General features: G+C 44.7%; 1 protein-coding gene across 1 annotated transcript in view; it reads right to left on the bottom strand.

The window, feature by feature from the left end:
• RNF11 (ring finger protein 11) overlaps positions 1–23225 on the bottom strand; it is a 33097-nt gene that overhangs the window by 3753 nt on the left and 6119 nt on the right. The window lies entirely within an intron of this gene.

Genomic DNA, 23225 nt, shown 5'->3' with positions numbered 1-23225 from the left:
CATACATTTAAAGCACCTTTGGGGGAATGAATACTAATTTAAACAGGAGATATTAGGACAGTATTGGCTAATAACCATAAGTCTACTGTTAATGGGGAAGAAAATTTTTTGCAGTAAGCCTATTTTAACAGTGCCTCTTAAACTGAGAAATTCTACTTTTAGGAATGTTTTGAAAATAAATCTGGTTTTCAGAGGCATAGTAACACTGACTAATCTGTTTGGAAACAGCAGAAGTTCACATTTCAGAGGACTTTGTTGCAAATTAAGCAGATCGCAGGAGCGTGAGGCCGCACTGCGGGAAGCGCTGACGTGGCACAGGGCAGGTTCAGCGAAGCTCCCCTCTCCCCACCCCGCTCTGTTGTTGCTGATACGGGCGAGATGCAGGCTTTCACCATCTGCCAGAGCTGCTGCCACCACCACTGCAACAGCCGTGTCCCCGCGGAGCTGCCCGGGCTCCCTAAGCTCGTGTGCTGGCCCTGGGCCCGCCCAGCCGTCGCAGGGACCCTGGCACTCGCCGCAGCTGCCGAAGGCAGAGGAGGTTTAATGCATACGTAATACGGAGCTTGTAAAACCTGTTAAGGGCCTTCCTCTGTCACTGCTAGTAGGGGTGGCAAAGGGTAAGACAGTAGCTACCCCCAAGATTTAAAAGACCGCTGGAAGGCCAGGAGAGCAGACTCATCCTGAAGGACACACAGGGGCTCCCGGCAACAGCATTCCTTGTTCACACGTAACACTAAGCAAAAATACAAGTTTGTCCGGCACTACTTCTTTTAGCACCACCACATGCAATTCTGCTGCAGGGTAAAAAGCCATGGTCTTCTCCCCGAAGTTTAACTACACTAGGATTTCCCCCTTCTGACTTCCTAGCAGAACACAGAGGATTTATGAGAAGGTGGGAAGAGAGTGATAGTACAGCCATGATCCAAAAGGAAAGAAAAGAAAAGGCCTTCAGTAAGTTTGATTAATTTCTGGACTACTGTAGGCTGCTTTTCTTCTAGATCAGCTGTCTTCTAATAGTTAAATTCTCTAAAGTAGTCTGTGGTGGTTGTTTGGATAAGTAGCCAGGGAAGCTGAGGGTGACCTGTTAGCTCCAGGGGAATTAATTCATGAAGTGCCTCTGCACGCTGTGGTGCCAGGCAGATAAGCAATTCCTCCCCTTCCCAAATGCTGATGGCCCTCCACACTAAACACATCAGCTTGAGGAAGAGCCCTGTCCTGCTCTAACATTTCAAGAAGTTACCACCACAGACTATCAGTAACTTTTTATACTAAATGCTTTGCTCGCCTTCGATGGCAGCATGACTATTCCAGCAGGTGCAGACGGCAGCAGTGCTAGCTGCTGCCCTTGGCACAGAGAAGGGCGCACGTAACACACCGCGTTTGGACATAGATGTGCCCTCCCTGCTGCACAAAGAAGGGGGGGGCAGCTATAAATACCCACAGGCGCTGCACAGACTGGTGCCAGTAAGGACAGGAGGCGGAGGCAGTGGCTATTCCCATTCACAGCATTGCTGCAGAGAGCCCTGTGCCTGCAAGTGACTGCGCTGAAACAAGAATCAGTTAGGAGGGGCAAAAAACAGCAAGAAAAGAAGATAAAGAACTGCTCTTAATATGTATAAGAGGAGCAATTGTACTGAATTAATAGTGAATGGCTAGATCAAAAGTCTATCAAAGCAGTATAAATTATATAGCAAAAGGAAGTTAGTGTTCATTAAATAAGACTCTGCTGCGAGTTAAAAACTATACATTTTGGACGACTCCAAAATGTGAAATTAATCACACTGTCCAACTAAGCTTTGGACAGTAAATTAAACCAGCTTTTAAGCATCTAGAGGCCAAGTAAGGAGAACTCTCTCATTTTAGTCTTTCGCAGCCACTTGCTGCTCATTGCCACATCAGCCTGTTGCTACACCACTGCAGGCCCCTCTCCCACCCCGGCCTCTTCCCCGCAGAGGAGGGACCAACGCGGCCCGAGGGGGCCCGGGGCCCCTTCGCGCACCGGACGGGAACCCACAGCTGTTTTGCGTCCTGGCTGAGGGCTGCGCTGCCACGTCAAGGCAGGGGCTAGAGGTGCCCGCGCCGTTTCACGTGCTGCCCCAAGTCTGCTGTCTAACAAGTAACCCTGAAAATGGTGCTATCTTTCACTGCAAAGTCTTCATACCAGTGAATATAAACATAATAAAGGTGTGTGGGCTGGGGGGAGGGCTGCCAAGCTGTTGTGAAAAATGCATCGTGTTAGTGTAAATAAAACCAAGTGACAGCTCAAGGCCCGTGAGCCAGCGCACCTCCTGAGCGCACAACAGCCGATGGAGCCGGGAACCTCTTCTCCAGCTGCTATTAAAAACCTGCCCCAACTGAGCTACTTGTCCATTGTATAAAAACACGCTATTAAAACTAAAAGCCACAACCACACACAGTGCCGTGACTCAGAGGATCAGTTACAGCGACGACGACCTTCTCAAATCAGTGCAGCACCCCTCTGCAACCCGTCACGCTTTCTGAAGGCTGGTTTTATCCCCCGCACACCCAACAGACCGCGTTAGCCAAGTAACTGCTGTTATGCTGCAGAGAGGAGCAGGAATTTATTGCTCTTTTGTCTCGCTTTTCTCTCGTCTACCACGGAAAATGTTTTTGCAGACATAATTATGAAATACGGGCTTTCCAGCCAAAGTCTGGGTTATTTATCATTTGATAAAGAAGTCAGACATTTCAAACTAAGATGAATTTCGTGTTAGCTCTGTTCCTCCGTGCAAAAAACTAAGAGGCCAAAACAACTAACCAAAACCACATATTAATGTCAGCCAGTGAAGTAAAAATCACTCCCTGGCACTCAATTTGCTGTAATCAATTAATTATTTTTTCCCATATGAATTTAATAATGACGAAACATCTCAGCCAGCCAGTCCTGGACACGCATAACCTCTTACTCCCTCACCACGGAGGTGGTGTCGGCACAAGTTTCCCTGGCTTTCTGTGCACAGAAATAATTCATTCCTAATGTTTATCCTTAAATAACAGACTCGAGGACTACAGCTGGGTTTGTGTCTCCATCTCACCCTCACTCCTCCTCCTTTCAGGGAGGAAAAACATCATACAGGATCTGGATGCTTGTTTACACTAGAAGTGAAAAATCCAGACGTTTTTGCCCATTGCTCGAAAGGTCCAGGCGACATGTTTGCATGGGGACTGCCAAGCACCTTTTGCAGGTCCTCTCCTGGAGAAAGGTTCCCACCAGGCACCGTGGTTAGTCTGACACGTTGTTATCTCTGTAACTTATCTTAGTTACTTATGCTGTTGTAAAACTGCTTTTCTTTTGTTTTATAACATTTTCATCTTGTTCTTGCAAGTGTAATGAATTTCTAATACTCTGAAAACAGGTCAGTGGTAGATCAGAAACTCTTAATCCTTGGATAAAGATTATTTTAAGATCCCTCTCCTCCAGATATCAGCGTCATGTTATCAGGGGGTTGTTTGCTTGTTTGTTGTTTTTAAACAATTGCACCAACTTGCACAAATCCTTTCAAAAAGGTTACAGGAAGGTAAAAAGTGGGACAAATAATTCATACCATACCCAGAGATCCATCTGTCTGCCCTTCAGAAGAAGAGTCTACTAGTGATTGCTGTGAGAAACAAACATGTTTCGGGGGATAAAATTCACTTTACATGTTAAATAGTGTTTAATCTTAAATGATACTTAAAAAAAAAAACCACAGATATTATTATAGCTTAGATGTGTGGTTTGTTTCTGTCTTTTTCCTAACCTGGAAGGGAAAAAAAAAAATCGTGCAAGTCTGGTAACACCAGTTTTATTTTCTTACAATGCTGGAAAAAATCACAGATTTTTTTTGCCTGACTGCATAAAAACAAGCCTTTTCCCCACTGAATTCATAAAAAGCAAAACAAGAATATAGACAAATGAAACGATTTGTTTCTGTAAGCTTAACGAAACTTGGCCGGATAATTTCTATCAGGAATTCCAGTAGGAATGACTAAAGACAGATACGAATAACTAAAGGCAGACAGAAGGGCAGTATGGGAGAACTGAGGGTTCAGAAAGGCAAGCATAATTTTAATAGTTGTATTTATTTTAAAACATTTTGCATAGAGACTTGGGATCTCATCTGATGTTGACATTACAGATGGAAAGCAAGGCACTATTGTCACCGCCACTTCCCTGACTATGGAGATACAAGCCGAGAGAAAGCAAATGGCAGACGCCGCGCTGGTCAGCACATTTCTTGGGGGCTTAGGGTTAAGTCACCAAAGAGGCCCAGACCTCACATTTCTACTTACCTGCTCCATCAGGGAAAGGGTATTGCCTGGTGCAGCAGCAGCTAAGAACCAGGAGCCTGCTGGCTGCACCGACGTGTGCACGGCACCGGAGCGGAGGGGAGAGAAGGGCAACTCCTCTGCCGCTGCCCAGCTGGAAAGAGGACCAAGACGGCAACCTTTCTGGGTGCCCACAGGCACTATGGGAATACCTCCCTCAAACACCCACGCGTTAGGGGACCTAGAGGCTGAGTTTTCAGCCAGGCTCTTGCCCCGTGCTTCTCAGCGTCATAAACGAATGATCAAGCGCGTGAAGCAACTGCGACGAGCCGGGGGAGCTGGCAGCAGGGCCGGGGCCTGCTCCACGCTCCTCGCAGCATCGCCTGCCAGCGAGGCGTCCCCAAACCGCCCCTTCCTCCGCACCAGCTCCCCGCGGCGCTTTTCCTTCCCACCCTTTCCCAAATACCGCTAGGTACAGAGCTTATGCTGTGTGCAGCTGCTGAATAAGCAATTAATACAAATGTTACCGCTCAGTCTGAACGTCCCCAGTTGTTTCCACAGCTCTTTTCTGAAATCCTTTCCATATGCAAATGTCTTTCTTGAAATGTGTTGCCGGAAAGCAGCTGCACTGCTTCACAGACAACCGCGTCAGAGCTGCGCGTGCCTCGGCGCTCGCCAGCCTGGGGCCCGCGAACGCTCACCTGCGCAGCGGGCCGGCCTTTCTGCAGCTCCAGCCTGCCGCAGCAGGGCACTTTATTGCAACACTCCTTACCGCTACAGAAGTTTTCAGCCTTGCAGCTTCCCAGTTTTCCGTTTACAGATATAAAGTCAGGAGGTGGTAAAAGAAAGAAAAAGGATCTTGCATTTTCTGTTTTTTGCAAAATCCCCACTGAATGTTACAGAATTTTCTCTCTTTACTTCCCTACTCATCAGCAACCAACTGGGCTACGTAAGGGTCCAGAGGCCTTTTCTGTAAATGCCATTTTGACTGTGGTGAGAAGACTCAGCTCCATCCATACGGTACACATCCTGCAATCATATCCTCTCCCAAGACACATTACTTTAAAACCACTCACCATTACACCGTGCTTTATACTACAACTGCAGCTTACTTTAATAATCTTTAGAATATTATGAGCAGTCTGCCAACTATGAAAAGCTTTTCTTGTCATACCGATGAGAACAGTTCATTTATAAAGCTGAATACCAGTTGCTGTAAAACATAATGTAATGAAATTGTGACCCAGTCTCTCCTGTTGCTGCTTCCAGGTAGGCAGGCAGCCTGGATAACGGCGATAGCCGAACGCTCGCGCTAAGGAGCCCTTTGGAAAGGAAACCTGCTTCCTCTCGCCTCTCCCGTTCGCAAGAGATGCCTAGGAGAGCCCCCAGGTTAGAGACACGCACACGCTCGCAGAAAGAGCAGTCCCGGCGCAAGCTGGGGTCTGAAGAAGATCTTCTGCCCTCTAAGAAACAACAAAACCCCTATTCACTTCAAACACATTCAGTTTTGTACACGCATCCTACCGGTGCACTCTTATGTAAAGATTAATAAAAACTCCTAGCTGCACCCTGTAAATATGGTAGGTAATTAATATCACAATGGACTAAGAAAACCGTTTGCAGTGGAGGAAAGGAATTTGCATGTCTCTCTGCAGCTGCTTGCACCAGTCAAGAAGCAACAACTGTTCTGAGCCTTGTTGTGTCAGAGCCTGGTATTTTTTGGTCAGAGCCACAGTGGTTCTGCACTGATGGAGCTGCTTTATTTAACCGTTACTCAAACTAAAATAGTCCCTCGCATTTTTTACAGTTAATCCATTGAAATTGCTGAGAAACACATCTGAGTTACAAAGGGTAAGCGCCAAGGAGAAAGCGAATACTGGCTGCTGACTCTGAAACGCTACCTGTCTCAGAGCAGAGCTTTGCTACTGAAAGCGGGGCTGAGGCTTGGAGAGGGAAGGCTCGAATTGGACCCACACCGCCAGCTGCTTTCCTAGCAAGCGACAGGAGTTGCTTCGAAAAGGGGCTTTGTTCTCAAGCTTCTCACAGGTGCTGTCACATAAAACCAAACGGGTTATCCACTGCCAAGGCTAATGGTTGACTATGCCTGTTTCATTTTGGCCAGTGGAAACACCTCGTCTGACGCTGCAGAGGCAAGTTACCTGCTCTTCTGAAATCTGATTAACCATCAATGCAGACAAAAAAAATCAGCAAGGAGTTGGAGGGAAAAATAGCAATTAAAAAGTAGTAATTAATCCCTAGAAGCACAGTTTCCTGACGCAGCCAAGCAGTTCTTACACTTCCAGACTGCACGGCCGGTTCCTCTGGCTCCGGGACCTGATCCTTGGGTACATTTCAACCAAACGGATTCTCATTCACCAGCTTGTCAGCTCTCCTTGTTCCCTTCTCCACTGATCCTGTCACACGTCAGGATGAGCTTTGCTTCTGGAAAGATGCAAACCTCAACAGATAACACTTGCACCAAAACATTTGTACCCGTCCTGAGTGGCCACATCGGGGAGCTCAGCCAGGAGCCGACTCCGTCTCCAGGCAGAGCCCCATGGGCAGATCCGCTTCCTGCATCAGGCCGCAATTTCTGTAGGATAACAGAGCCCATCCACCACAACGCCTAGCACGGTGTTTACTTTAATAGGTTATTTTTATACAGGGAGGGGAAGGATCCGTAAACAATTTACAAAAATCCATGCTCTCCTGTCAAGCAGTTGCAATGAGCAAAGCCAAGAGGCAACAGCCGCCCCAGATGCTAAATTCAAGAGACCTGCACACAAAGTGCAGCCGCATGGGGCTTGTACACCCCAGAGACTATGAAGCAAAGCAGCCGGCTGGGCAGGGAGAAAACCCCGCAGAAGGGGCAAACAGTCATTTGTGTAGCTGGTGGTCGAAGCGCAGAGCAGCCGCACATGTACACAAATCATCCGACCCATAAGCAAACCGCAACATCTGTACCGCTGGCGCGTTTTCCCTCCTGCTTGCACCAGTGGTTATCTTTGCAGAAACCCCTTCTTAGGCCTGGCAAGCGGAGGCAGTTATTATAATGCTGTAACTATATTAAACACACCACGTATGGTTCAAGCTACCACATACGGTAGTTGGAGAAACGAGGAGCAGATTCAGCAGCAAATAAAACCTGAAGTTTTGAGAAGAAGAAAAAAAAAGAGACACTTGGTCCTAGTCAGTAGCAGGAGAAGCTGAACACAAATCAATCTCCCAGCAAGATGGGCTCCTCTGCTAGGGGACGAAGGGTACAAACTGAGCAAACCTCCTGCGTCCCCATCGTTTACTGCCCTGGAGCTGTTGGCGGGGCAAAAAATGCAGTGGCATCAAGTAAAGACACCTGCAAGAAACCCCAAACAAATCCAGCTAACGTGTTTCTGGGGAGGCCGTCCTCGAGCACGAGAGGCGAGGGAAGCGCTGGCACAGCCAACGAGAAAGCCGCTGGCACCACCGAGCGGCTCCCGCGGCCCGGCCTCCTGACGCAGCGCTCGGCCCAAATCGGCCACCCGGCGTCCCCCGGGGCAGGGGGGAGCTCAAGCCCCTCCTGAAATCCTGACCACAAGCACTTGAAGTTCAACACAAAAGCACTAATGCATCTTCTGGCGAGAACGAGGTCAGCGTGAAGGAAGTTCTGAGAACGGCCTTTCCGGGTACTTCAGGAACAAGGCAGCAAAACGACAGGAATGGGCCCTAATTGGGTGAGAGGAGGAAAGGCCGCAGACAAAAACCCAAAATAGAGAGTAAACATGAAGACGGGCACAAGCTAAAGGTACCAGTAAGGGACCTGGTGAAAACTGCTGACGCATAAACACAGGCTGTACTTAAATGTGTAAATACACAATGCATATGTGTACATTTAAATTGTAAAATAAGAGCTAATGAGAACATATAGCAGAAAAGACACGTTACGGAGATTCATATATAGAACTAGGAGTGCAGTTTAGGAAAAGTAAACCGAGTAGGATATCTCAAAAGATCAGTGAAATCAAGTGCAGAATGATCTCCCCTCTGGGAGCAGCGCATGGTGTTATTTTGGCAAGTACTTCATCTTGAATACTGGTCTGAACTCCTGGCCTAAGTATATGGCTTTACTGATAAATAAATACATTTCATTCTGACCTCAGCAAGGAACTTGCATCCATATTGTCCCCATTTCTGCTCCTTTCAATGAGCCCAAGTGCTGTTAAGAAGAAGCCCCCTGTTCCCACCCTCCTTTTGGTGCTCCCTGCACAGGGACGGCTGGCCCCTCTGGCTTGAAGCACGCCTTCTTCGGTAAAATCTCCATCCTTTTTCCAGTAGTTGGCTGAAAAAAAACCCAACAGTCTTACTCCTGCTCTAATACTGTGAGCTCGCAAGAGCCACAGAGGATGAAAATTGAGAATACCGTACAACCACCCGGGTGGCTCCTCCGACAACACGTGAGCATCCTTCGCGGGCCGTGCGCAGGGCAATTTAATGGCCTTGCCTGAAACAGGTTACAACATGCGTCCAAGTCCTCAAACACCAAGCTGCTAAAGCAGGACTTAAATAGACACGGACAGTCAGAGCTGAAACAAGAACGTCACCTTGCGCAAGGCCATCTGGGATGCGTCAGTTCAGTCTGAGATAAGAAGTAACACAGATAACAGGAACAGGCAGATCAACAGCGGCTGTTGATCACCTGTTGATAACACCGGCGGGGGTATTATCCTATGCAATGATATAAAATACTATCCCGTGGCCACCCAGTCAGAAGCAAGCATCAAAGAGAGGTCTGAAAGGGGACAAACTTATTTCTATAGACGTGCAGGGCCCTCCTGAAAAAACAGGAGAGGCAACACAGGAGAGAGCAATTTGGGCGAAACCTGACAGACGGCAGATCACAATTTAAGACAGCGGGACCTTGACAAACAGTGCAAACTTCTGCACAGCCACGGAGAAAGGAGAGAAATGGGATTGCCCTGCTAAGGATAAATGACTGGGGGGGAAGGAAGGGGCAACGGTCCACATCCTGCTACAGGAAAGCCTCAAGAGACAGACAAGTCAGGTGATGACCTGGGGCCGCCTAAGCGGAAAGCAAGAAAAACGGCCTAAAGCAGAGCGACGGCGGGTACGTGGCACCTGCTCCGACAACATGGCGGTTGCAGAAGTAGCCCACGACAGTGGCATTTGCTCCCAAACTCAATCTGTGCTATAGTTAAGACTACTTGATCATAACTTTGTACTCAATTTAAAAGACTTTAATTACCTTCCTAGCAAAACCATCTTGAATTACAAAAGCCTGCTCAAGCAGGAAGCTGCCGCACCTTGGCAGTTGGATGCTACAGCCGGATCCGGACCTTTCTGTTTTCTTAATTGCATCTGAATTTTTAACACAAAGTGGATGCCCCTGTGATCAACATATATGACTCAAAAACTTAACCTAGGAAACCCAGCAGGGGCTGGGATCATGCAGATGCAGCCAGCAGCTTTCTGAGGCTGGTAAAAGGATATTTTCAATGTTGGGTCCTGCAACTGCTTAAGCATAGCTTTTTAAAGCACATTTCTGCATTAACCCATCAGAAAGCCACAGATATGTGAAGCTTCACAGACACGTGAAGCATCCTCAATACACCTGCCATACATCAGGGCCCCCTAAATACAGTAAAAATCTCTGAGCAGCTGCCCAGTGCGTTGCTGGCTTTGCTACGACTGTCCTACCGTCGCCCGGTCTGGGCTCTGCGCCAGGCAATCAATGGTGGAACCGCGATTTCTTCTGCATTTTCCTGGGAAGTTGGTGCACTCTATAAACTTTAAGGTTAATAGGGCTCGAATCGGGTAGCACTGACAGCCCCACGGACTGCTGGGTTTGCATTCATCAGCGATTCCCATGCCCAGCCCAGAGCATCATATGCGAGGGTACGGTCACCTCTCACAGGCACGTATTCACTTCCATGTCCTGCTTTTGTGAGCATTAACATACACAAAAAAAGGCGATTCAGCCATTTGTTTAGTGTCATTGGATAATAACATTAATTATTTCAACTCTGAATTAACGAGCGTCAGGAGCAAATAGGCACAGGCACAGTTTCAGGCCATCAGCTCATCTCGGATGGTCATTTCTTAATCTTAAAGGAATGTCCCACCTATTAATGATTATTGCTAAATATGTTAAAAAATAAAAAGTAGTGCTGTACCTAAAAGCAAGGAGTGATTAGATAAATATTAAGGCATACGAAAGCATTATGAAGTTCTACTTCCCAGTGCAATATTAGCAGTGAACACAAGGGCAACGTTTCTCTTTTTGCAGCTGAGCCTCGTCCTCGCAAGCCGTGACTCTGCGTTTTCGCCTCCCGGGGCACGCATCCAAGGGTGAGCTCATGCAACTGCCAAACCACTGCGAACACGCGAAAGGCCTGCACCCAGAACAGGTAGAAAAATCATAAATAGCTCTCACAGGAGTTATGGTTATCTGAGTGAAATATTCCCAGAATTTATTTTTCCTGTTTGTTTTAAAGTTTTAAATGCACGGAGACAGTGCAGCGTCTAAGCGAGTATCTGTTCTTTTTTATTTATTCTTTTTTAAATCTGTCACCCGAAAGCACGTGATCATTTTACAGTTACGTGCGAAACGCACTCAGTCGCGGGTGCAATGGGGACAAGCTGTATACACTGCATGTCAGATGAACACAGTATGATGCCCGTCGCTAACTGCATAAACAACACTGCCTTAAAATATTGATTAGACTGGCAGTTATTTCTTGAAACACTCTTCTGTCAATCTTGCCTGTGCTGGTTTTACACCAAAAATAACTTTGTTCGCTTCAGCAAAGGTGCTTTCAGAGCAGACGGTTTTAACCGAGAACTGCATTAGGTCCAAAACCCTACGAGCGCAAGGGAGAGGGCGAAGGGGAGCTGCGGCTGGCGCCTAGACCCGGCTCCTCCAGAGACAGCTCGTGCCGCCCCGCCAGCGCCGCGAGGCTGCCTGCGATTCAGTAAACATTTTTAATAGATTCCTTGGAAATAATCCGTCGCAGTCCCTGCAGAGCCCAGACGCGCTCGACGGGGTGCCGTTAGCAGCCGCAGCCCCGATTCAGCGGAGCACGTGCCCGGGGCCCATCGACTTCAAGGGGACTTAGGCACGCACTTGAGTACTTCCCTGAACTGGGGCTTATACTGCTACAAAACCTCGGAAGAACAGAAAACTGTTTAAGAGGAATACAGAGAGGTCATTTTTCTGAATATGGACTGAATGGTTTGAAGACAAAGGACTGTTTTACTCTGAAATACCCGTATGCGAACAGCTGCAAAACTTGAAGATCTCCAACGCTGCCTGAGCTCATACATACGCAAGGAGGGATTTTTCATGTTATGTGACCATATATCAGAAATCCAGAATATCTAATCTGGTGCTAAACATGATGCAGTTTTATGGTTGCAGTTCAGAATTAAAGCAAAGTAAAACAAAAAGGGAAGCAAGTTTAAAAGCACTGATTTCCCAAAACTGTTAACTGTGACTGTCAAACACGCTGATTTGTACAAATGCATATGAGGGTTCTGCGTTGCAGGGCCGCTCTAACGCAGGTGAGGTATATGCTACCTCTGGTGCCGTTCAGAGTCAGAAGTGGAAGCCTTATGACATTATGTTACTGGCACTTTTTGAGGCATTACAAAGATGCAAAGAAATATTTTATACTAGTCTTAAGGTTTGGGATAGAATAACCACGTCCTGCTACAATCCACACTGTCACTAAAATAAATGTTGCCAGTTTATACAAACACAAACCCCAGTCATGATGAAATACCGTAATGGAATAACGTTAAGCCACAGATGGAAAGCTCTGAGATAGTAAATACAGAGGTATTCAGTGTGTTATGGTGTCAGAAAAAGACACACAGCCACAGCAAAAAAGTTAAAGAAAACCCTGTTTGCTTGTTTTTTTTAAGGTTTACCTTATGACATTTAGTCTAGAATACACCTGCTTGCATTGGGAGTCACAATGGTAAAGCTACAGAGGTAAAACTACAGAGGTAATGGTAATGCTAGATAATTTTCCCTCGTAGATGAGGCTTAAGGAGAAAAGAGTGAGTATCCAAGCAAGAAGTTTCCCTTTCCTTCATAAGCAGAAATATCATCAGTCAATTACTACAGAAACATTTCAGTTATCTTTCTAGCCTTTTTAAAGCTCATTTGCTAGCCTGAACCCTGTCAGTAATGCTTTCTTGAAGCATTTCCAGCCACAAATCCCTTTCGACATTATCACAGAACTTGCACAACCGCTGCTCGCTTTAATTTGAAGCTGGGCCTAAAACTTTCCTGGGAGCCTGTGTCTGAACATCAATCACTCCTACTGGCATTGGGCTTAGTGAATTTTTGACACTAAAGAGGGAGACGTCTGTGGCTGCATTTTTTTTTCTTGTGCATTTAAATACAACAAGAAAAACGTACAAACCAAATTAGGTCACGACTTTGATCTCCCCCAAAGCTTGCTGTACGGCTCCCTGGAAGGCCAGCTGTGTTAAACGCAGCTCTGAGAACAGCTGGACTGATTCAGCTGCACCGGATTATAACAACTCAGACGCCAGAACGCCGGCTAGGAAGGGCACTGCATCTAGTGCCTCTCCTCCGAGCCTCAGAAGCCCCACGGCAACGTTCACCTCCATCTCTGTCCACGCCAGGACGGTACAGTTCAGCGAAGGTGCATTAAAAGATTTGCCAAGTAACCTCTAAACCAAACAGGCAAGGTTATAAATAACCTCAGTCTAAATTCTCATCTTTATTTGGGATACCTCCTTTCACATAGGCAGATCTCCCTGCAGTAAACAGCGGAAGAGAAATCACCGCAGCAATCACTGCCTTCTTTCATCTGTTGTCCTGGATCAAACACTAGAAGCAGAAATAAAATGGTCACTTTGGGAGACGGTCACCTGTAGATGTTTCCTTGGGGGGCAGAAAAAGGCTAAGCGTTGCCTTGTCCTGGGTTACCCTACAGAGCAATTTCCAACTTACAGACCCGGTCCTGATTTTGTTTACTCCATATCAGTTCACATAACACTGTGTTCTCGACTAGGTCTTCAACATATTACTGCACAGTTTACTCAAATAAGAGAGGATAAGGACTACTTGCTTATGGAAAGGTGCTCACCTCCTGACCTCTCTCTACTGCCTGTTCTGCAGATTTAAAGTAAATATTATTTGTGATATCCATTATCAGTCATCATGGCAAAATTCACCAGGGCTTAGTGCTGCAAGATGCTGAACAGTCAGTCAACGATTCCTCGATCACTTAAAACATGCTGTGCTTTAATTTTTATTGTTATTATTTTTTTAAAGTTTCACTGACTATGGATAAGACTTTTTTTTTCCTCCAGGAAAATCAAGTTTCTTGAATATTATCTCCACTAACAAACAAAATAAAAATAGAAGCATTAGCCTAGAAAAACAAAGGCTGAAAGGGGTAAAGGAGTGATCTCTAAATAAATCAGGAGAGTAAACATCAGAAAAGGAAAAATAACTGAAGATCTGTTTGGTACAAAAATAACAGGTGTAAACTGGCCATAATCTAGAAATGTAGAGAAGCTCATTGAGCCTTAGTTCTCTGATGATCTAAAGAGTCCCCTGGTATGAGTAGTAAGAGCAAAACTTGATCGACTTCTGGTAAAAATTACATACTATCTGCAGAAAATAACTTCACTGAACGCATGCAACCATCCGCACATTCACCCGGAAACAGTCCAGAAGATATTCATACACGTTATACACAATTTCAAATACTGTACTGAACATGGCTGTTGCTCAAATTAATATCATCTATGAAGTATGAAAAAAAACCCTAGCAATAATGCCTGTCATATTTAACTCAAAGCTCATTTAACTAAAATACAGAAGGTGCCGCTCATTAAATCTGAGCCACATTTTGAAGCTATTGTAAATGCCTGCAGACACCATCACGAGTGAGTCCCCCTGGAAGCTTAAGACACTAAAGAGCTGCTTTAAAAAGAAGAAAAACGTCTTGGACAAAAGTTTTTTGCATTAACAATTCTGGAAATATATGGATTCACAGATCAGGACAACTGCTGAGGAAGAGCTTTTGCGATCTAGTTAGAGGCACGGACTTGCAGCACACATTCAGTTAGTCTGTTTTACCACAATCGCCATGTTTTGCTCATCACTGAGTTGCTAAAGTTTCTTGTTACATCTGCTCCAGTTATTCTCCTTTATTGGTTCTATAATGTAGTATTTTATATTGAAACTCATTAATGACTTCTCTGCCACAAAAAGTAATATAAAGATATTTTTAACGGACTATGTTTGTATTTCAGCTGTCACACAGAATGTAAAGGTCTGTATATTTTTTATGCTTTTGATACTCATGTTCAGCATTGCGCAAGCCTGGAGTTTGAAAGGACACGCAATCACTACACCGCTGCCTCTCCCAGCAGCGGAAAGACAGCACAACCCTAGATGTAATCTGGTTTAATCTCTGCTGAGTTTTCAATAGCCTGCTGGTGCAAAACCCCTACGGCTGAAGCGCACAGGTTTTCGGCCAAACCCCCTTTCCCTGCAGCACACCTCGTGCGTGGAAGTAAGAGCAACGGCAGGGCTGAGAAGAGACCTTTATAAAGCTTATTCTGCTGCCTGTATGTTAGCTAGAAGTTTTACCACATATGGAAATCTCCAGTTTTACAAACCCACTTATGTTGCTTGAGTAGCACCAGGCAGCTGCACCACTGGCAAGGATTTGGCCTGGGGCAAGCAAAACGTAGGGTCATCAGTGAAAAAGTATACGGGGGATTATTATAGTCTACACTGATACGCAGCCACTGTACTGCTGGAACATGGTAATCTTTCTGCATATAGAATTAAAAAAAAAAAAAATCTTACTTTAGTTTGGTGTGCTACTTAAGTCTTTTTAAGGGAGAAAGGGTAATCGCTACTGGTCTAACTTAATAGATTCTGCCCAGCTGAAATGTGTTACTGTATTCAAACTGAAACCTGGCCAGCATGTTTTGTGAAAGAAAGCAAGGAAATCTTCGTGGCAGCGAGTGGTCTCATTCAGAAAACGATCTCTATCGCGTTGCGGTGCTGCCCAGCCCTACCGATACGCCGAGCTGCTTGCTGAACAGCGACCGACGACCAACAAGGCCGCGTGCCCCTTACTGCCTCAGCAACCCAGGCTCCTGCAGCTCGGCGGCTTTTTTTTTGCAGGTCTCTAAGCCAAAAATTAAGCCTGACCCGACTTAGCTCATGAAATCTGAAAAAGCCATAAAGATGGTATTTACTGCCTGTGTTCTGTGTTACTAATTATGAACTCAAGAACTAAGGAGAAAGACACTGAGCAAGGAGGTTTGATCTACGTAAGAGAGTGGCATTACTGTCAAACTTGCACCAGCTGGTAACACTGCGTAAGCAGATGCACAAGAAAGCAGCAAAATTCCCTTCTCAAATTTTCCTCTGTTTCTTGAAACAGGATTTCATTCCTCAATTTGCATTAACTAAGACTGGCTTCAATAGGAAACTAGGGGACTCTCCTGAGAAACACCAAACTAGAATAGTCATAACATATAAAACTGGGTGGCTAAATTAAGGTGACTAGTTTAGAATTAGGAAATTATGCAACAGCAAAAGCTGAACATCTTGGACATCCAGGAGGTTGTTTTATTAAAAGCCACACACACTGGCAGTCCCCACATACATATGGACAAAGGTAATCAAAGAGTACTGACACAGCTTGCCAAGTTATAGCCAGACTTTGGAAACAATCCACGGAGCAGTAACTGGAAGGCCTGTGGGAGGACAGAGGCACAGCAGCACCCCACGATGCAAATGAATGATGTTACTGTAATCAGCTCTGTCCCTAGGGATATCAGTCTGCTGCACAACATGAACAGCCTGCGAAAGCCTGCACCGATTCCTGTACTTACCAAATATGCTATGTACGGTTAGGTAACATTAATGGATTTCCTTAGAAAAAAAGTGAGGAAAAGCACTGAAGCTTCTTTAAGGACAGCTGTAGTAGACAGATGTATATTCTTTCATTATGTTTTGGGGGGGATCCTCCCTCTCCCCCCCAAGTAAGATCACTATTAAAAAAATACACAATGAAATTGAGGCTTTGTCTATATTGGAGATTTGTCCTGAAGTGGCCAGATCCCTTAAATTACAATCACTGCCCCACTGAAGTCAGATATAACAAATTTAGATTGCATTTCTTATGCAGACCATTCCCAAATGCACTTATCGTCCAAACGAATATTAGGCATTACTTCTGTGTGCGCTCTGGTATGTAGTTAAGTCTGAGTATATTCTTAACCACAACATGGAGAAGCCAAAAATCCTGTAACGCTTTGTGACAACAGCGCCTATCTAATATCTGGCATCACTAGACTTTTCTAGAGATGTCAAAGTTAAAATGGAATATACAGATTGCAAAGAGCGCAGCTAAATCTGATCAGCTCTTCTCATTTAACGATTCAGTGCTCCCAAAATTTCCTCCTCTTCCTTCTCGTGTGCTCCCGCAATGTGCTCTGACGACGTCCGCGCCAGCTCACCCGCCCTGCCACGAAGCCAGTTCAGCTCACTAAGCGGACAGGAGGAAAAGAAGAGAGGAAAAGAGAGCGAGAGCCCATTTCAGACACCTTAATGGTACAAACTGACTCTCTGAGGGATCAGAAGAACCAAAGCCACCATGAAGAGATGGCGGAGCACATGGCTGGAAATGGAAAATAGGAAGAAAAAGTGAAACAATCCATTTTGGCAGTAGCAAGTACTTAAATTGGAGTTCCTGGAGTCAGAACTAAGGAAGCGTGGAAGGTGGACCACAACACGCTGCATTTTAGCTTGGTGGCTGACACATGCTCTATGGAGCAGAGAAACAGCTCTAGAGTCTTTTCTTTGGCCTCTGTTGCATTCGCTCCTGAGTACGGTCTGTCAAAGCTATAATTTAAGTGGTAGAACAGAATCCAGCATTAAATCAATTTAAACAAACACAAACTATAATTTCTGCACATGCTTGAGGTGTACACACACTAACGTAGGGGCTCCGAGGTCTTTAACTGGCAAAGCCCCAGCAAAGGCCCCAAGATGGGAGTATTTGGTTTCCTCAGACAGGAGCACTTTCTTTAGCGACATGGAAAGTACCCCTCTCTTCCCAGAAACACTGTAGAAGCCCAAACAGCTCAAGTTACTGATGCACTGAATCAGACAAATGCCCTTATATTTTAAAAAAATTCTTACGCTGACAAAGGGATGGACAAACTTCCCTCCCGCTCCAGTACTGTGACTGTTTATTCCGAGATGAAAGCATTTGTCTGAGCTGTCAACACTAACAACTTGTTTGGTAGCATCTGTTACATAGTTGTTACTACCATTTTCACCAGTTTTTGCTTTCCAATAAAAATATCACAGCACCAGCACCAGTTCTTAGAGGAACCTCCAAAAAAAGAAAAAGCCTCAGTGATCAGACTCAGAAGAAGGATGCATTGACCTCAGAGTACCAAGTCCGCAGTCACAGCCCATTGCAGAAATTCCTGCCAGCACGAACACTCGATCCAATGCACTCTTTAATGAAGAAGTAATTTGTTGTTACTCAGCCACAGCACACTAAGAGGATACTGAGCTGAAAGATACAGGCATAATTTCTTTATATTACAGCTGGGAGTTCAAAGCTCTTACCTTCAGTCCGGCAGAATCTAGATAACAGCATGCGCATAAGAAATTCTTAATAGCCAAAAAAAGATAAAGGATAAAACACCCTCCATTCCCATCCCAACATAAAACTACAGCTCTTTTCTCCTTAGCTTATCAGCTCAGAGTAGGTGATAATTTTAACAACATAAAGACACTTCAGGAGAAACTATATATAAGGTGAAGTGAACTTTTCCCCAGGAAGCTCTAAATCTAGACCATCTTGCTGCTTCTGGGAGGTGCGAAAATGCAGGTTACTCACTGAAGGAAAGGAAAGAATACAGGCTATAAAAAGGAAAACAAAGATGACCTGGAGCATGAAGATTTTTGTGTGTGCAAGTGGGTATTTCTTTGTTTTTTTAAAAGATTCTTCTGACTTTCTTAAAAAAATAAAATTATACATTTAACACTTTCTCTGCACAGCTGACTCCATCTCATACAAATCAATAAATCCTCTACACAGACACAAAAGGAACAGGCATTCTTTGTTAAACTTATTTTCAGTAGTTTAGTCACACAGTCAAACAAAGAAACGCAGCTTAACCTCTCAGAAATTCCAGCGGGTTTGTCTAAATTCAGACATAAGGCAAAAAAAAAACCAAACAAAAAAATGCTTTTGTGTCTCGTTTTTGGTTCTTACAGATGGCTGGATGGAAGGATTTTCTAAAAAGCAGCATCATACGTAAAAAAGCAGAAGTCCAGCTATCACACAGATCCATCCCAGTGGATTAACTGCCCCAGCACCGCTTCCAGCAGAAGGCAAGGCGGCCGAGCAGCGGAGCATCTCGCGCGGGTTCGGGCAAAGGCCCAAGCCCAGGCGCCCTGAGCCGGCGGGTGCCCGGCCACCGCAGCCCCCGGGGTGCCGCGAGCCGCAGGGCTACGCCTCCGCCAGAGGAGCTTTCGCGGCTCAAGACGGACCTCAGACTAACACTACCTATGCAGCGGTTTTTTTACTGCAAAACATCAGGAACTGGCAATGGCAATTCAGCAAGTACTATTACAGAGCACAAACTAGAGCTTACAAGCGTTAAGATCTTAATTCCAGTGCCTTAAGTAAATCTGAATTTAGATCATTACTTTGCTAATCTGAGCTTTTTTAATGAAGTTTCAACTGCATACAGCTTTCTGTTAAGCAACAGTACAGACCAAACCAGTTTAACAGTTTGGTACCTGTGCAGTCAAGCACATTTTACACCTGTTTGCTCAAACACTGAGAGCAATCACTTCTTTTTCTGAACTTTAAAGAAAATGAATTCAGGCAAAATAAATATTGGTCTTAATCTATCCTGCAAAGTTTTACTATGTCTGAAATACAGATTTCAACAAGTGTGTTAATAAAATGCAGTGATTAACATTCAGTGCACAGAACAAACTCTGTGTCTGGCTTTAATTACAATGATGAATAAAAGTCAGATGCAGAGGCATCCTCCCAGAGTAGTCATGCATTATACCGTCCCGTAGATATTGGAATAATGGAATTTGATGCACTTTGATCTCTTGGATAAGTCTCCCGCAGCTCTAAAATAGAAAGGGCAAGAGCACCGAGCCTTGTCCAATTCTGCAGCATTCGCACACTGAGTCATGAGAGATTTGTGTCATGAGAGATTTGTATCCTTAACTACCAAGATGCATCTTATGCGAATAAATAAAGCCAGATAAATATTGCTCCATTTCCTTCTGGCTAGATTGCGTATACAAATCATCAGGAGAGCCATATAGAGACAGTGGTGAGGACTACAGGGAAACCTTAGAGCATCTACAGAACTGCTGTCCGAGAGTATATGGCTATTTTATATATAGCTATTTCTGGGTCATACCCTAGCCTGTCCTTTCTTTTTCAATCAGTTTTGCCATGACAAAAATTGGAACCTGACAGTATCGAGCAAATTCAGTGGTTTTAATGATGGCTGCAGGATAGCAGATTCCTTGCTCCTGTCCAAAACAGCACAGAATAATTTTTCTCTTACCACTGAATACTCATGTGGCTTTATTAGACATTCTTAGTCATAAAACAGGCATTTCCTTGATGCTTCCAAGACTTTTATTAGCAGCCCAAGCTCTAATGGCATACGGGTTAACTACAGTCCCAAGTTCTGGAAAACTCGGCACTGTCGGCCAGCTGAGATTTGTCTTCGACTGAGGACGAGGTTGTCTCTGCATGGGTGTTTGGCCTTCGAGTTCAGTGAACAAAATACAGGGACTGTTCCTGACCTATGCCTCTAGAAACACAAATTGCTCTGAGTGGGGGAAAAAAGCAGGAGAGAGGAGACAACGGCCTCTTCAGCGTCCAGAAAATAAGATCAAGGGAAACAGGTTCCACCGTTGCAGGGATAATAGTCTGCACGTTCACCACCGCACGCTGGGGCTGAGGGAGGAACTGAATTTCCTGAGTCACAGTTTCTCTCGTTCCTCCCACAGTTTCAGTCCTCCCCCAGGCATTTCAGGTCTACATCATTCCTAGACTACACCGGTGGCTAAAAACAGAGAGGGGATGAGAACTCTCAGAATCAGACTCGCCTGTGATACGATTCCACGTGCGCGTGCCTGTGTGCGAAGCGGAGAGCAAGCACAGGCATTCTGATGGATCAGCAGAAGCGTCCGGTGTAACAGCCCAGCTGCTTGTGATTTGGCTGACGCAACCGTGGTTGAAGGGAAGGCTCTTTTATCTTCTCCTCCAGTTGCTCCATGCATCTGTTGTTCGTCCATGTCACTGCTCAGGGCTTGCGGCCGAGCAGCTTTTATGCCCCTGGCATTGCAACTTTCTTCTGCGTTGTTGAGAAACAGAGCGGCCTACAGAGATTCCTATGGAGGACTGGTAAATAAAACCACCGCTCTTTGCAACTCTTTGGTCTCCTAGAAATAGTTTCATTAGCTCAGAGAAGAGTCATGGTCGATTTGCTTTAGTCCACTCCACAGACCATTATCTTTTCAAAACAGAGAAGTGATTTATTTTCCATGCTTCTCAAACCTAAGCCCAGAAGTACGGCCAGCAACGTCTGCTGAGCACTTAAAGGAACTGGTGGTAACGACAGGAAACACAAAGGCTTCCTGAAAACCAGGTGGTCCTAGGTTTTGGGGAGGGCAGGATTATTTGTTTTGACTGGCCTGCCTGAAAGACTCCTAGCATCTCCCATGATAATGAAGTTTCATTATCCTGATAAGGAAGGATTTCTTACTGCATCTTCACCACCTCTTTTTTTCCTACTAATCCAGCATCTTGAACACAGGCTGCCAAATAATACAAAATTATCAGATTCCAAACAGATTTTAGGAGACTATTATCTGTTGTCTTAAACAGATTCTTACAATAAAGCTCCCTGTCTACAGCAGCAGATTTGTCATAAATTCCTGCAGAGATTCATTTTATAACAGAGGAATATTATTTTATTAAAATCAAATTATCACAGAACACTTTACAAACACGAATTAAATTACTAAGCATGCCTGCAGTAAAGATAAGCTTTATTGCTCCTCATTTTACAGATGAGGAAACCAAAGCACAGCTAAGTGGTTTGCCAAAAGTTATAAACTAGACTGAAGACCAAACTAAAAACAACCGTAACTTACACTAGGGCTAATCAAGCAACTTTTTTGAAGCCCACGGCGCAGGTATGGCCAGTGAGAAGCTACGCATTGCCGCTAGCTGTGTTGGGCCAGGTAGCCACTGCGTTCTGCCTATGGCGACCTGCTGCAGCTGCCCTGCAAGGGCTGGTAAGAAGGTAAGAAATACAGGATCCTCTATGAAGCCACATCCTGCCTTCAGGCAACAAGGCATCTTCCACGTCCAAGACTTTGATAACGTCCAGGCAAATTTTTCTTGCAGTCTAAAAGCAGACTGAAGCCTGCTTTGCTTTTACAGAGCCACAGAATGGTGACTCTCCAGCTTTCTCCCCCAAAGACGTTTTATTCTAATTCAGCCACGACATGCCTAAAAACCTGCTCATTTTACAGTTCTTCAGTCTCTTAGGAACTGTTTCATTAGTTCATTGAAGAGCAACAGCTGATTTGCCTTAGCCTGTTCCACAGACCATTAACTCTTCAAAATATAAATATATTTCTCTGGGTGTCTATACGGAGGAAATAGTAAGGGCAAGCACAAAAATCACAAGATACCTGTCTATCACAGGTAAGAACCACCATTTTTAGTTTCTCAACCTTACATCCTGCAACCAGTTTGACTAGCAACACTAACAGGACCTACAGAAGTGATCATTAAACCTTGCTTCTTCCTTTTATTAAAGCTGTCAACAGTGACACAAGCACACAGGAATGGACCTTGTGTACTATCTTGATCCAACTTAGACATTTCTTGCAGAATGGCACACAAAACAGGGAGCAGCATTCTGTCAAATAATACTGTAAACATTCCTCGGCCTTTTCGAAATTCCTATTGCAAAACCTTCTGTCCAGCATGGTCAGGGACAGATCTTTACTGATCGCTGACTCAACAGCTGTGAGTCTAGAAACCGGCTCTAATGTTCAGAATAAAAAGAATGTAACAGAGAACGCAAACCTTAGCATACACACCACATTTGCTCTAATTAGGCCTAATTCATATTTATAACCCATAGAAATTAGGGCGAAAATCTATTTTTAAGATAGCAAACAATTACAACATTCAGCCAATATTCAAAAATATTCTTTAAAACCAGTTTGCAAAAGGATATTTTCCAATACCACTATGCCAAAAAAGTTATCTAACTTTGTGATACCATATGGTATCCTTTATTTCCAGGTTTCCTAATATGTTTCTCTTCCTCTATTCCCTTCCTCCCTGCTCAGATGTTTCACTAGCAAAATGGAAGTGGGCACCAGTCAGCCTGGCAGCCTGTGCCGAAACCAGTCTGCATTAAGAGAGGAAATAGAGGTGCACAATTTTTAATCACTGTTATCTAGGAAGGAAGTCATACTGTGCACCCTCAGGAAACGTTCTGTTCAGCATTGATTAGCAGCAACCAAATTCTCCAGACAGCTCTCCGACTTCTTCAGACATGGCAGGAATAAGAAATGTCATGGCATATTGCTCACTAGCCAAATATCCTTGAGTGCTCTTGCAATGAATTCATAATACATATGTTTTAGTACTGTCTGGATAAATACAATCTATATCCCTATATAGATATTAAACCACAAAAATGTCAGTTTAATAATGCTCTGCACACACAGAGAATTTGCTAAAACAGCACCATTTATGTACATATATATGCATGCCTATATGTACACAAGACACCAAGGACTTGCCTATTTTCTAAATACAGCTAATTTGTATCCTAACAATTTATCAGGAGTGACTTTATCA

Source organism: Dromaius novaehollandiae, chromosome 8 (genome assembly GCF_036370855.1).
Source record: "Dromaius novaehollandiae isolate bDroNov1 chromosome 8, bDroNov1.hap1, whole genome shotgun sequence".
In the NCBI taxonomy this organism is placed as follows: Eukaryota; Metazoa; Chordata; class Aves; order Casuariiformes; family Dromaiidae; genus Dromaius; species Dromaius novaehollandiae.
The sequence above is the reverse complement of the archived record's forward strand: the minus strand, read 5'-3'. Positions and strand labels throughout refer to the sequence as shown.